At 39.8% G+C, this 15,873-nt stretch overlaps 1 protein-coding gene across 1 annotated transcript in view; it reads right to left on the bottom strand.

Moving 5' to 3' along the window:
- Positions 1-15,873, bottom strand: part of ptprfb (protein tyrosine phosphatase receptor type Fb) — a 229,339-nt gene that overhangs the window by 158,228 nt on the left and 55,238 nt on the right. The gene's annotated exons all lie outside the window — the stretch shown is intronic.

Raw genomic sequence — 15,873 nt, 5'->3', positions numbered from 1 at the left:
TCATGTGTTACATTAACACAACCACGTGTGTGTTTATTTCACTTGTCAATAATGATATGAACACAGAAAGTTGTTAATAAATAAGTTACTATTGGCCAGTTACCATTTGATCATTTAAACTCTGTGAAAAATAATAAACAACAAACATGAACGAGGATGTTTTGATGGTTAATTTTATCTTATGAGAATAAATATCGTCTACATTTACTTCATACAAGTTGTTTTGTTACTCAAAAACACTGGTTTAGCTTGAAAATTTGATTGGATACCAGAAAAATTACATTTAATGTGAAATTAAATCAAAAGCTACTGCGTTTATAGTGCACAATAAATAAACGTATAGTCATTTTTAAAGACTGCAAATAATAAAATAACCAAAGTACTTCATATGTGTGTGTAAGTAGGTCCAACCCGGTAACAAATCTGAGAGTTTAGTTAACCCATGAGTTATAAAGTGATTCAGTTCACGCGGATGTAAGCTAGTAGCACTAATGGATGTTGCTTATACAAGGAAAATAGCTTTCAAAAAAACTCCCCAAACCCCCTGGTGGACACAATAGGTATTAAGACTTTCAATAAACATATATTTATAAAATGAGTCAATAAACGTTGCTAACTAGCTTAGCAAGTTATAAGCTTTCTGTAATGAAGCTAGTGCTCACACTTGTTTACAATATATATATATATATATATATATATATATATATATATATATATATATAAGTTGTGAATCAATAGACTAGAAAAGTAATTCAAATGTAATCATGTGGATGTTTGTAAGGAAGTCAAACCTGGTCAACATTCTGAGAGACTCATGTCCGATGAGTTAGACTCACTTCCTGTGTGTTTTTTTTTCTCCAATGAACTACTCCCTGGTTTTCAAGGTCACTTAACCCATGACCTATAAAGTGACTCAGCTCACAGAGATGCTAGCTCACAGCGCCAAAACAGCTCGCGAAAAGAAAGATAATATCCCTAAAAAGTAATTTAGGCGATAAGGTCGCTAACTAACTTACTTAACTAGCTCAGTTATAACTTAAGCAAAAATGCTAGCTTCAGAAGCCCCGAGGTTTGTTAAGGAACAATTCAACTGCCGGCCACAGCTATACGCTAACGCTAACACGCTAAACTGGAAAGGGTAAAGAAAAGTGTATGACCTTCAAACGCCCTTGAACCGCTCACTTTCTCTACAACTGACAAGAAGCCCCATGGTGGACCCGGATATTAATACATATAATTAGGGTCATAGTCGATGCTACTTTAGTTTTAGCTTTCTGTGACTGAGCTAGCTAACTCATTAGCTTAGCATGTTGAACCCACACATTTTTACGTCTTGCAAACACAAAACTTTTCCCTGTACACCCTTTTCTTTTACATCTAACCAACGACTAAAATCCAATGACTCGACAGAGCGCCCTCTAGTGGAGCATCGGCGTAAGTAAAAAGGAACAATTCAACTTCGGGCCACAGCTATATTCTAACGCTAACACGCTAAACTGGAAAGGGTAAAGAAAAGTGTATGACCTTCAAACGCCCTTGAACCGCTCACTTTCTCTACAACTGACAAGAAGCCCCATGGTGGACCCGGATATTAATACATATAATTAGGGTCATAGTCGATGCTACTTTAGTTTGAGCTTTCTGTGACTGAGCTAGCTAACTCATTAGCTTAGCATGTTGAACCCACACATTTTTAAAAACTTTTCCCTGTACACCCTTTTCTTTTACATCCAACCAACGACTAAAATCCAATGACTCGACAGAGCGCCCTCTAGTGGAGCATCGGCGTAAGTAAAAAGGAACAATTCAACTTCGGGCCACAGCTATATGCTAACGCTAACAGGCTAAACTGGAAAGGGTAAAGAAAAGTGTATGACCTTCAAACGCCCTTAGTCAACCAGTGTTTGTTTTTTTTTGGTAATGAACCGCTCACTTTCTCTACAACTGACAAAAAAGAAATAAAAGTGCAGAAGACTAATTCCTAATTCGCCAAGACGGCGAGCACACGCGAGCACAAACACACCAGCGACTCGTTCTCGCTCCCTCTGGTCAAACTCTGCGAGCCACCGAGCTAATCATCCACAACAGATGTTCCGAAATGTTCCGTCGGATTTATGACGGAGCTCAGAGGAACAGCCAAGTCAGCCTCTGGTGCTGTTTTTCTCTTCCTTCCTACAAGGACGGAGGGATCGCACACAGGGAGTCGATGACACCGCCCCCCCCTCCGCCCGCCGGAGACCGGGGCGCCCTAATAGATCACAGCCCGACCCGGGACCTTGGGGAGCTTTTGCTCATTCGCAACCGTCCCCGGGATTGTAACTCATCTCGGGAAATACTTCAATGGCCTTTAATTATTTATGGTGATGTGTCCGTCGTCGGACTCGCTGACGGTGCGAAGGGTGACCCCGGGTCCGGGACAAATGTTGCGGATGCTGTCGTACAACGACTATCGTGTAACGGCGGCGAGGAAACGCGAGTCGTGCGGCCCTTGATACACAGTTTGGAGGTTGTTTCGAGTACTTTCAGGAACGAACGCGATATCGAGAACACCTGCCAATACAGTGTACGTTTACGAGAAACTCTACAGTGGCGAGAGATAGCGGATTCCTCGCCGCGACGCGTGGGGTCAGCGGTGGGATGGTGAGTGTTTCCGGAATGTCAGGAATAATAAGGGACACAAGACATGAAGTAGTGAAGAAATATGGATGGACGACGACGGCTAAAAGGGTTCGGTTCCTAGGTGACCGGAACTGAAAGTGAAAACTATCTTCCTGAGGAACACATGGCTAATCCTGTGTCAAGGTTTTGTGCGTCGGTGTTTACTACAGAGACACACAAAAGTGCCTTTGAAAACAGCCACAATAAGAACCACCTTTTTTTGGAGGAACCGGTTGAGATGTTGACATCGGAAGTTCTTTTCTACTTCAAGATAAAAAGTTAGCGGGACGAATTCTCCGTTGCGGTATCTTAGGTTCCATTGGCTAACAGCTGTTAGCATCACGCTAAAAACAAGCCTCTGTCTTCCCCCTTCTTCCATCCAGCGTAAAACTTGGTGACCATCCCCGAGTCACGTTCTCCCGAGGTTTCTGCCTGAAGAAACAGAATTTTCTGGCAATAGTTGCACTTCCATCAACAGCTTTTTACCGCCATGCTAGTGTCTTCTCAAACTTCTCTGAGGAACAATGCTTCGGCGGTGCCTCCCCCGAGACGTTGAATGGTGGACGAACCCCCCACTAAGTGTGGGACACACCACATTGTGACAAACACCCATCCCCCCCCCCCGCCCCCGCCTCCTTTCAGAGAAGGTTTGACAGACTTCTCAATAAAAGCAAGAGTCATTCAACCCACTCCACCATTCATGTTTTTTAAAGTAGATTTTTCCGATGCTTTCGGAAACTTCCACGATCATTATGACCACCTGTGTGTTTCCCGGCGAGGGTACAGGTGAACTAGAAAGTTGCTTGACTTTTATAACTTCTGAATTGAAGCTCCATCTAGTGACCGGGAGGTGTAACGACTCTCTAATAACACGATCATAATATCTCAGGATTTTAAGTGTTTTAAAGTGCTCTTCTCGAAAGATTGTCCACACACTCCCCCTAGTGGTTTGCGAGTAAAATATCCAGTTCTTTTTGCTTAAGGCTTGTAAAAAAAAGAGAAAAATTAAGGATTGAATTAAATCAGCCAAAGTCGACCATTAAAGATAGAAAATAAATTATATTTAATTGAATATTTAAAAGGGCAAATATTAACACATTGTGCGAAATAATTTAAATTCAACATGAATAAATATTTGTGCTCGTAGTAAAATATTACTTAGTGACATAACTGGTTTTATCAGGTGAAATTAAAATGGGAATAACAAAATGCTAAATAAGTATAAATATCTTTCAAAACAGCATTTGGAATTTGAAAAACATACAAATGAGATTAAAATAAAATGAAGCAACAATAATTATTTTACCAAAGGGGTGAAAGACCCTCGTGAGAAAAAAATCATCTGACAGAAAATATTCTTCTAAGAATAAAATAATAATAAGTTTAACATTTTTTTTGTTAAAAAATAAATAAATTGAAAACATAAAACTAATATGACATTGACATTTAATTTCAATCTAAATTTATATATTAATTTAACACATTCATAAGTTGAAATAAATTAAACAAATATATTAAATAAAATATTATATAAAAAAAAAAATTACACAAATATGTTAAATATAATAAAACAATAAAATATTATAAGAAAATAGATGATTAAGAATCTAATATGAGTAGATTTCTAAAAAGGAAGCAAATATTTAGAAATGTACTCATATTTTATTTTCTTAATCAATCATTTTCTTTTTTTTACAAGTTTCTCAGCATTTCTATGAATATTTTTATTATTTTATTTTATTCTAAAATGAGGAAAAAGAAGCATACATGGGTTCAATTCACCAACTAATCTCAGTCTAGTGTTTATCGTGGCTCATGTTTTCCTAAAACAAGGTCAAGTGTTCCGGCTGATGGTGCGTTCACACGTTCTCACCTTCTCTCTCTCTCTCTCTCCGCTAATGTTTAACCGTCCGTCGACGCAAAAGTCAAACAATAACACGAAAAACAACTCCGTGAACTTCCCGGGAACTCGAAAAAAAAAAAAAAAATCATCTCATCGTCGCCACGCTACGAAAAAGATCAAAGGTCAAATAACCGACGGTGGCGAAGAGCTTCATACGTTTGTGAGAAACACAACAAGGACCAAGGACGCCGGGACTGATAAGGTTAAAAAAAAAAAGGTGACGCCACACATGGGCGAGAAAAAGATAAGGTTCGCTTTTACTGGTGTGACCTTCAGAGCGTCTGAACAAATAAGTCGTGTGAATATGTCGGCGTGTTAACGCTCCGGCGGCGGCGCTCGCATCACGACTGTATTGACGTATTAGTTACAGCCGGAGAAACGGCAGGAGGAGGAAGGACGGCGGGCGAGTGGGGGGGGGTGTTTACCCGCCACTCATTGAAAATCAGAAACAAGAAGGACTCTCCATTACAGCGCTGACAACTGGCGGGCGTGAGCGGAGCACGAGACAAATCATTTTTATCTGGGACCCCGGCGGGTATTGACAAACCCAGGATGCATTTAGATAGCCCAATTAAAACGAGGAAATGAAGCAACACCGGCGTTACAGCGCCGTGCCCTCGCTCTCCCCTCTGGCCCGCCCCCCCCACGCCACCCTCCCCTCGCCACCACCCCCGCAACCCTTCCTCGGAACCAGACGGTTGGTGGGAGGTGATCAAAACACTGCGGCTTTTTTAAAGTACTGAACCGGGATCCAGTTTTCTGTTTGGACTGATGAGCTATTGTTGTGTCGAACCTCAGTCACAGACGCGTGAGCGACATTTTTAAATGTATTTGAAAAAACAAAGTATTTTGTTAAAAAGTGAGACGTTTAAACACCTGGTAAAAGAACGACAACAACGGCGCTCTGGTGTGTTTACACCTGCCTTTGAAACCCGACGCCGTCGTGGTCATCGAACCCGCAGCAAGTCGACGTCACGCATGAGTGTGCGTTTGATCCTGTAACACAACTCTCTTCACAGGGGTGAGAGAAAATATCAATACACATGTTTCTCTTCACAACTACATGTTCAACATCAATGTGTCGATGAAATAAATAATTATTTTTTTCTGACTTTGGATTTTTATATCATAGTTATTTAATGGTTTGTCTTTCAATGAAGTGTGTATTCAATAAAATTATTCAAGTTGTATTCTTTTATTTTCAATTAAAACGCAAATATTCACAGTGATTGTTCATTTTTTTTGTTGTCGAAAAACTTCCGGCCGCTAGAGGGCAGCAGTAAGTACTGTGAGATCCCGGTGATGACTGAGGACGAGAGGATACAGTATACTTACTACAGTATCACAACACCAGAGTCAAGTATTCGACTATACTACAAATATATCCTTCTTACTACACTATCACAACACCAGAGTCAAGTACTCGAAAATACAACAAATATATTCTTGTTACTACACTATCACAACACCAGAGTCAAGTACTCGAAAATACTACACATATATACTTGCTACAACACTATCACAACACCAGAGTCAAGTACTCGACTATACTACAAATATATCCTTGTTACTACACTATCACAAAACCAGAGTCAAGTACTCGACAGTACTACACATATATCCTTGTTACTACAGTATCACAACACCAGAGTCAAGTACTCGACAATATTACACATATATCCTTGTTACTACAGTATCACAACACCAGAGTCAAGTACTAGACAATACTACACATATATTCTTTTTACTACACTATCACAACACCAGAGTCAAGTACTCGACAATACTACACATATATACTTTTTACTACACTATCACAACACCAGAGTCAAGTACTCGAAAATACGACACATATATACTTGTTACTACACTATCACAACACCAGAGTCAAGTATTGAAAATACTACACATATATCCTTGTTACTACAGTATCACAACACCAGAGTCAAGTACTCGACAATACTACACATGTATTCTTGTTACTACAGTATCATAATGTATTGTATTGCTGTTTGTGTATCGTGATATGTATCATATCGTCAGATTCTTGACAATAAACACCCCTGGAGTGTGTCCCAGCTTCCTAGGGCAAGAGGCAGAGTGACTTACTTGAATATGTTTTTTTAACTACAGGGGGAAAAGAGCGGCAACAGGTTCTCCAGATTTAACTTTCCATCCAAATGTAAGTAAAAACCAGAAAACGGTTCATGAAAGTAAAGACCAAAGGCATTGATGAGGCGGAAAATACTAATAACCAATTAAATGAAGCTATTATGCTAATAAGCTAAAGCTGTTAGAGGGAGAGAACTTTTTTTCTTTTGTTATAATAACTCTTTATTTTAATCCATCTGATCCAGTTTTCTTCTGCGACTCTTTCCTCTGCTACCACTTCCTGTCCAGACGTTTTGGCCAGACACTTTTATTTACATTAGAAACACATGAGACTCTTCGTTCTGAGATCATTCGTCGAGGATCAGAACTCCTTCTGCAGTTGAATTGAAGAGCCTTTATCAGCCTTTTTTTTATTTAAATATCCATGTATCTAAACCCACTTGAACCACAACCATACGACCTCTGAACTCTACATAATTCATCAGACTATTAATGGAAACATGCTTCAACGAGAGAGGAAATGAAAGAATATAGTGAAGGAAGTGCAGATCAGGCATCTCGCTGGTCGGTCGTTGAGTCATGAATTTCTACAGGTTTAGTGCGACTGTTGTACTACAGTATGGGAACAGGGGGAGCATAGAACCATCGGGGTCACGTCGGGCGGTACGACACTAGAAACCTTTTTAGCTGAAGTTGAAAATTCAACGACGATGTTACGATTTAAAGGATTTTAAAACTCTTCCGACATCGTTTTCTTCATACATTCCCATTAGCTAAAGCGCTACGATACCTTTTATAGGATCCGCCTTATAGACTTTCCACTAATTTAAGACCCCTCCCAGCAAGTGACCTACTTTTTTATCTTGTTGTAAACCAACGACAAACTCTGGCTTGAATAATACAAGTGTTTGGTTTGCATGTTTAGACCTGGAATGTCAGAGATAGAGCAAAAGGAAGACAACAATTAGGGAACAACATCTGCAGGAAACTTATTCCCTGAACACATTAGCAGTTTGTCCCAGGACACACAAAATGTGATACACACAAACCTATAGACAATTTAAAACTTCACTCATTTTCTACTCACCTGTCGACTAAGGGTTGGGATTATTTTCAGAGTAATCGGTTCCTTTTTTAAGAGTTATAGACAACAATGTTTGTTCATTTTAATGTAGCGACTGGAGCTCATTTGTCTTCATCTTCGTCCAAAAAAGACACTTAAAAACATCCAAATACTGCTCGTCAGTAACGTCCCTCTTGGATTGAAGCCTCGACAAGAAACGTAAACAAGACAGAGTTTGTGAGTAAACAAATTTCGATTACAGCGGGAGCGTTATTGTGCCATATTTACCTGGAGTACTTCCTGTCAGTACATGATGTTGGCTTAGCAGCTTCCGCTAAACAACAAATAGCTCAAATACAGACTTTTTTTCAGTTTTTCCGTAACAATCTATCTTGTAAAGGCTTCAATCCAAGAGGGACGTTACAGACGAGCAGTATTTGGATGTTTTTAAGTGTCTTTTTGGACGAAGACGAAGACAACTGAGCTCCTGTCGCTACATTAAAATGAACAAACATGTTTGTCTATAACTCTAAAAAAGAACAGATTACTCTGAAAATAATCCCAACTCTTACTCGACATGAGGGTGAGTACAAAATGAGTGAAATTTGAATTTTTGAATTTGGGGTTATCAATCAACCTCTGTATGTTTTTGGACTGTTGGAGAAAACCAAAGCACGACCTATAGAGAAGTTTTGCAAAGAATCTAAGTGAGCTGATGTTGTCTTTTCTATACATTTACATTTGATTCAGGACTCTGCAGCTACAATTATGAGCTGCTCTAGTAGAAGAACTCACATTTCTCCTGATCCTTCAAACTCTTCACTGGCTGCCAGTTTCTTTCAGGATCATTTTAAAATTCTGGTTCTTACTTTCAGATCTATTCATGGTCAGACCTTCCATCAGTGATCTGATCCAGACTTACACCCCAGCTCGGGCTCTGAGGTCTGTGGATCAGAATCTACTGATGGTTCCTGAACTTCCAGACCAGAGGAGAGAAATCCTTCCAGACTGTTGCTCCTAAGCTTTGGAACCATCTCTGTGTTTGATGATCTACTGACTCCTTCAAGAAACATCTGTGTTTGATGATCTACTGACTCCTTCAAGAAACATCTGTGTTTGATGATCTACTGACTCCTTCAAGAAACATCTGTGTTTGATGATCTACTGACTCCTTCAAGAAACATCTGTGTTTGATGATCTACTGACTCCTTCAAGAAACATCTGTGTTTGATGATCTACTGACTCCTTCAAGAAACATCTGTGTGTTTGATGATCTACTGAGTCCTTCAAGAAACATCTGTGTTTGATGATCTACTGACTCCTTCAAGAAACATCTGTGTTTGATGATCTACTGACTCCTTCAAGAAACATCTGTGTTTGATGATCTACTGACTCCTTCAAGAAACATCTGTGTTTGATGATCTACTGACTCCTTCAAGAAACACCTGTGTTTGATGATCTACTGACTCCTTCAAGAAACACCTGTGTTTGATGATCTACTGACTCCTTCAAGAAACATCTGTGTTTGATGATCTACTGACTCCTTCAAGAAACATCTGTGTTTGATGATCTACTGACTCCTTCAAGAAACATCTGTGTTTGATGATCTACTGACTCCTTCAAGAAACATCTGTGTTTGATGATCTACTGACTCCTTCAAGAAACATCTGTGTTTGATGATCTACTGACTCCTTCAAGAAACATCTCTGTGTTTGATGATCTACTGACTCCTTCAAGAAACATCTGTGTTTGATGATCTACTGACTCCTTCAAGAAACATCTGTGTTTGATGATCTACTGACTCCTTCAAGAAACATCTGTGTTTGATGATCTACTGACTCCTTCAAGAAACATCTGTGTTTGATGATCTACTGACTCCTTCAAGAAACATCTGTGTTTGATGATCTACTGACTCCTTCAAGAAACATCTGTGTTTGATGATCTACTGACTCCTTCAAGAAACATCTGTGTTTGATTATCTATTGACTCCTTCAAGAAACATCTGTGTTTGATGATCTACTGACTCCTTCAAGAAACATCTCTGTATTTGATGATCTACAGACTCCTTCAAGAAACATCTGTGTTTGATGATCTACTGACTCCTTCAAGAAACATCTGTGTTTCATGATCTACTGACTCCTTCAAGAAACATCTGTGTTTGATGATCTACTGACTCCTTCAAGAAACATCTGTGTTTGATGACCTACTGACTCCTTCAAGAAACATCTGTGTTTGATGATCTACTGACTCCTTCAAGAAACATCTGTGTTTGATGATCTACTGACTCCTTCAAGAAACATCTGTGTTTGATGATCTACTGACTCCTTCAAGAAACATCTCAAGACACTTTTATTCGTGCTTTTCCTTGATTTTCTGAGACCCCTGTGTTTGTCTTGGTGTTATCTTGACTTTTTTGTAGTATATACTTTATTGGATAGAAATATAAATTACTTACTTACTTACATTAGCTAAAGAGCTACAACACCCTTTGACGAACATGCCATATTGACATTCCACTAGTTTTAGACCTCCACCACTAGCAGCTGACGACACCACGCTAGCACAAAAAGGTGGAAGCGAACCAGAAACCTTCTTGCATGGAGGCGTCCGTGCTAACCACTGCATTTACGTCAATATCAACTCGCGATGGTCATAATGCTTCAGAGAGACACAGAGGTAGGAATCGTGCGACTCCTGGAAAGAGTCGAAAATCCTAATAAAATATGTTATTAACAATAAAATCCACACAAGCTCCGCACTCGTCTCTTTACATCTTTATTGCTTCGCCGTCAAATGAAATAAACGTCGACTGAAACTTATGAAAAGCCCGCGATCAAATATATTTTTGTTGACTTCTAACACCGACACGTCTCACTCTCGCCGGGCGACTTATCTCCGAGAGGGCGAGCGAGGCGGCGTATTATCCTTCCGTGTGGATTTGAGGCCGTCCTTGTCGGAGCCGGAGCGCCGCCTCCTCCCGGCGGCTGCTCTCGGCTCCGCGGGGCTTTTATTAGGAAGCTCTTACCGAAAGGTTTTTAGATTCATCAAAGTCCGCCGGCTCGACGGGCCGCTCCGTCTTCGCCGGAGGGCTGAAGGTGGAGGTTCGTGTCTCGGCGCCGGGATTGTTACTTACGCATCTTGTACCTCGTTTGTCAGGTTTTTTTTTTTACAGTGCCACGGCAGCAGCACGGCGCGGGGATCAGGGCGCCACGCTCGGCTGACTTTAACAATATCCAGCTTTAAGACTCGAGGATAAACATGTACACGGACGCTTTGTTTTAGGATGACACCTCAACTGTGGTCGCACGGGTTCCCCAAGCCATCCATTCATTGGCTAAAGAGATACATTAATTTGAATTTGCCGCTACCTTAAGACCCCCAACCACACCCTCCTGGCAGTAGACCTACCTTTTCGGCTACAACTCAATGGTATAAAGTGTTTTAACACTCGACTGAAAGTTATACAACAAAACATTTCTTACATACTTTGGTTAGCTAGTTAGCAATGCAACTCACTTTATAGCGTATACAGTTATTATTGTGTCACTAAAATGAAAAGGAAATCATATTTACGAACTCGCTAACTGCTAATTAGCATGCTACCTGTAAACAAGTGTTATTAGACTGTATGTTACACAACAATTCACAAAATTGATGACTCACTTTGGTTTGGTCAGGTAGCAACCCGCTAATGTTGTAGCCTTGAGAGTTATTATTTCTTTGCTAACATTAAAATAAAAAACATATTTACAAACTTGCTAACTGCTAATTAGCATGCTAGCCGTGAACAAGGTTCGCCCGGTTGACTTCCATCCCCCTGGTGGTAGACCTACCTTTTCGGCGACAACTCAATGGTATAAAGTGTTTTTTTGGCGCTTTAAACCAACGGCCACTCGAAACACCCAATAAAAAATGAATTCAAAAGTCTAAATCTCCTATTATTCTTAGAACAAATCCAATTTGCGGTTCCTTGGAACACGTGACAAAAGAGTCTCCTAGGACGGCGGTCCACGGGCCCCGGGGTCCCACGTCCGTGAGACATTTGTTACCAAGCCACTCAGAGTGTTTTGTTTTGACGAAAAGTAGTAAAATTAGCTTGTGGCGCTTGACATGTTAAGACGCTAGTTTAAGATACATTTTTTTTTTTTAAAAAGTAAAAATTAATTAAACACAAACCGTATACGATTAATGTTCTTGAAAACTTCATGACAAACTCAACTAGCTTCTTTTTTTTGTTTAGTGCATCTGAAAATGGTGGGTCGGGACCCAAAAGTGGGTCATAAAATAAAGCTTAAGGGGGCCACAATCTTTTCTTAAGCAGTTTTTACTAAACTATAAATGAGGCGTATTTGGCTTTAACATATATTTAATAAAGTTTCATTTATATTTATACATTTTTATTTATAAATACATTTTTGATCTTTGTTTCAAGAGAACAGGAGAATAGTTCTGGTTCTGGGAACTTTGTTGTCGAGTTTACAGAAGTTCTAAGAAGTGAAGTAGCTTCTAGCGTGAAAAGTGATTGGAAACTTGAAAGATGAAGTGACGAGTATAGATTTGTCTGAAAACGAGCTACAGAAGTGAGAAAACAAACTTTATAGAATACTTAAAAAAAGTCGTTGGATTTGATGTTTTGTGTATCAAAATCGCTTTCACTTCAGAGACGACGGTGCAACTTATTCTCCTCTATATATAAACATCGAAAAGTGCCAACGCCACATTCCGGCAATGATCCCGACACAGGCGCGAATGTGTGCGAGCGCCGGCACAACAGATGGAAAGCTGCTGAATAAAACAGTAATCCATCACATGTGCCACTTCGCTCATGTGCGGGGGGTGGTTTTCACCGACCCCGAAAGTCTTGACTGACGTGGAAAATAAGCCGCCATTGTTCGCCGACGCCCGGCCGAAAAGACACAAACAGCCAACGCTTAATTGCAAACAATATCAAATCCGACTCTCTTGGAACTATTCATAGCCGAGTCACAGATGGAAGTGAACCGAGTGGAAGGTGACAATAATTAAAAGTGATAATAATAATAAAAAATAATTAATAATTAATTATAGCAGCGCAACATTCAAAAATTACACAACAATTCACAAAATTGATAACTCACTTTGGTTTGGCAAAATAGCAACACGCTAACGTTATAGCCTTGAGAGTAATTATTTCGTTGCTAACTTTAAAATAAAAAAAATCATATTTACAAACTCGCTAAATGATAATTAGCATGCTAGCTATGAAAAAGGAATGTTAAGTTGTGTTACTTAACTGCATGTTACACAAAAGTTCACAAAATTGATGACTCAGCTAACCAGCTAACTTTATAGCCTAGAGAGTTATTATTTCGTTGCTAACATTAAAAAAAAAACATATTTACAAACTCGCTAACTGATAATTAGCATGCTATCTGTGAACAAGAGCTGTAAAGTTGTGTTACTAAACTGTACGTTACACAAAAATCTAAAAAAATTGATGACTTAGTTGGTTGGCCAAGTAGCAACCAGCTAACTTTATAGCCTTTTAAATTATTATTTTGTTGCTAACATTAAAAAAAAAGATTCCCGATGCCAGTCAAAAAGACACAAACAGCCAACGCTTAATTGCACACAATATCAAATCCGACTTGCTTGGAACTATTCATAGCCGAGTCACAGATGGAAGTGAACCGAGTGGAAGGCGACAATAATTAAAAGTGATAATAATAATAAAAAAAAAGCTTCTAATTATAGCAGCGGAACAAAAATTCATGAGTTATTAATTTGCGAAGCGACCGATTTACCGCCATTTGGTTGAATTGATAAACTCGCACCATCGCGAGCGACTATTAACTGCAAACAGTAAAAAAACAACCTCCTTAAAGTGTCATTTATTAATTCAGAGTCGTTTAAAGCTAGTTTCTCTGGCTCGGAAAGATCCGTAACCATGAAGAAAATCGTCCTCCGTATATATTCCATCCGTCGACATCTCCGAGTGTTAATGCGGGGGCGGGACGGAGGGATCAGCATTCCTGAAGTCACGGAATTCTGGGCAGGCTCCCCGCTGTCCGGGAGCATTAGGAGCGCCGCCGCTTCCCTCGTCCGCCCACCAGAAGGCATTATTTTAGTCCGGGGTCGAAGGTCGCAGGTGAAGCGCTCCCATCACAGAGAAAGTGGGAATGTGCAGAGGAGGGACTTTCATTTCCCGAGACGAACTCTGGGGCTCGGCAGCTGACCGGGCCTGGACTGACACCAACTAGAATGGTTAGTGAACCGTGAGGCAATGTCCTCCAGCACCGTCTGATGGCTCTCACCAGGTGTTTTTTTTCTTTTTCTTTCTGGGTTTTTTCTTTCTTAGCTCCTTTTTCTTTCTGCTGAAACTAACAGATTTAAGAGGGTTTGGAATTCATGGAGGACTCGTACCAGGGTCAGTTACCTCGACTGGGTTTGACTCTGGGTCTGCAGTCTCACACCGACTAGTCTAAGCAAACTAGGATAGTGTTTTTATGACCTACACCTGAACAAGATAGCTCAAATTGGTGCCAATCAGAAATGCTTTCCAACCAATACTCCATACTATACCAATACTTATATACCAATACATATATATACCATACATACATACATTTGTTCACGCTTTTCCTTGATTTTCTGGAACTCCTGTTATGTTATCAGTTTTATCTTGATCTTTAAAATATATACTTTATTGAATATTGTTTTGATTGTTTAAGCGCTTTGTGACCCTGGTCTGGAAAAGCGCTATACAAATAAAAGTTACTTACTTACTTACTTACTTACATACATATATAATATATACCAGTACATATAACCAATAATTGCTGTATTTGCTGTGGCTGATTGGAAAAAAAACAATTTCCCGAAGGAGACCTCCTGAGGGATCAATAAAGTTCTACCTACCTGCCTACCTACTCCGTCCCAGTGCTCCGGAAATACTATTTTAATTTAAGGGTTAAGGGTCGTGAGGGCGTGAATCGGGTCAGCCTGACGCTACCGTCACAACTAGGGTTCGGGTAAACAATGTATTCAGTTTATTTAGAAACAATATCGTAAAAGCAAAAGCCATCCAAAATCCAGGTCCAAGAGGTCTGGAACCCATTTTGGATTTACAGTGTAGTTTGTATGTTCTCCCCGTGTTGCTTGGGTTTACTCCGGGCACTCCGGTTTCCTCCCACAGTCCAAAAACATACAGAGGTTGATTGGGAACTTGTTGTAAATTGTCCATAGGTATGAGTTTGTGTGTGAATGGTTGTCTGTCTTTGTGTGTCCAGGGTATCCCCTAACTTTATAGCCTAGAAAGTTATTATTTTGTTGCTAAAATTAAAGTAAAAAATCATATTTACAAACTCGCTAACTGATAATTAGCATGCTAGCTGTGAACAAGAGCTGTTAAGTTGTGTTACTAAACTGTATGTTGCACAATAATTCACAAAATTGATGACTCAACTTTGGTTTGGCCAAGTAGCAACCCGCTAACTTTATAGCCTTTTGAGTTATTATTTCGTTGCTATCATTAAAATAAATAATCCTATTCACAAACTTGCTAACTGATAATTAGCATGCTAGCTGTGAACAAGAGCCCTCTCGCCCTATGATACTGGGATAGGCTCCAGTTTCCCCGCGACCCCGACCCCGGGATAAAGCGTTAAAAAAATGAATGCTAGCCGTCCAAAATCCAGGTCTATGAGGTCTGGAACCATTTGGATTTACATTCCATTTAAGAAACTCAAGACAATGAAGTATTGTAGAAATCTCAGAACCCATTTGACAAGCTATCACGTAGTGCTAATGTTAGCGATAGCAGGAAGTCGGGAATCATTGACTTTACAGGCCGATTCTCCAGGAACCATCAGGGAGGCAACCCTTAGCAACTGTCTGTAGAGGGCAGAGCATGCATGAAGTAGAACTCGTAACAAAGTTAAGCCATTTTCATTATTCAAGAAAAGATTCTCAATCAAATCTAAGGAACTGACCATGATGCTCTCTTGTCAGCAACATCGCAGGTTTTAGTGCAGATAAACTACTGCTGGGTTTACAAATCACGGGCAGAAAAAACTATACGTCACAGTAAACACAGCACATTATTCAAGAAGCGGCGACTCTTATCTTCATCACATTATTTATGACGGGGAAAGATAGC

The sequence above is a fragment of the Callionymus lyra genome, chromosome 16 (genome assembly GCF_982586985.1).
Source record: "Callionymus lyra chromosome 16, fCalLyr1.hap1.1, whole genome shotgun sequence".
In the NCBI taxonomy this organism is placed as follows: domain Eukaryota; kingdom Metazoa; phylum Chordata; class Actinopteri; order Syngnathiformes; family Callionymidae; genus Callionymus; species Callionymus lyra.
This window is presented reverse-complemented; position numbering and strand designations above follow the sequence as displayed.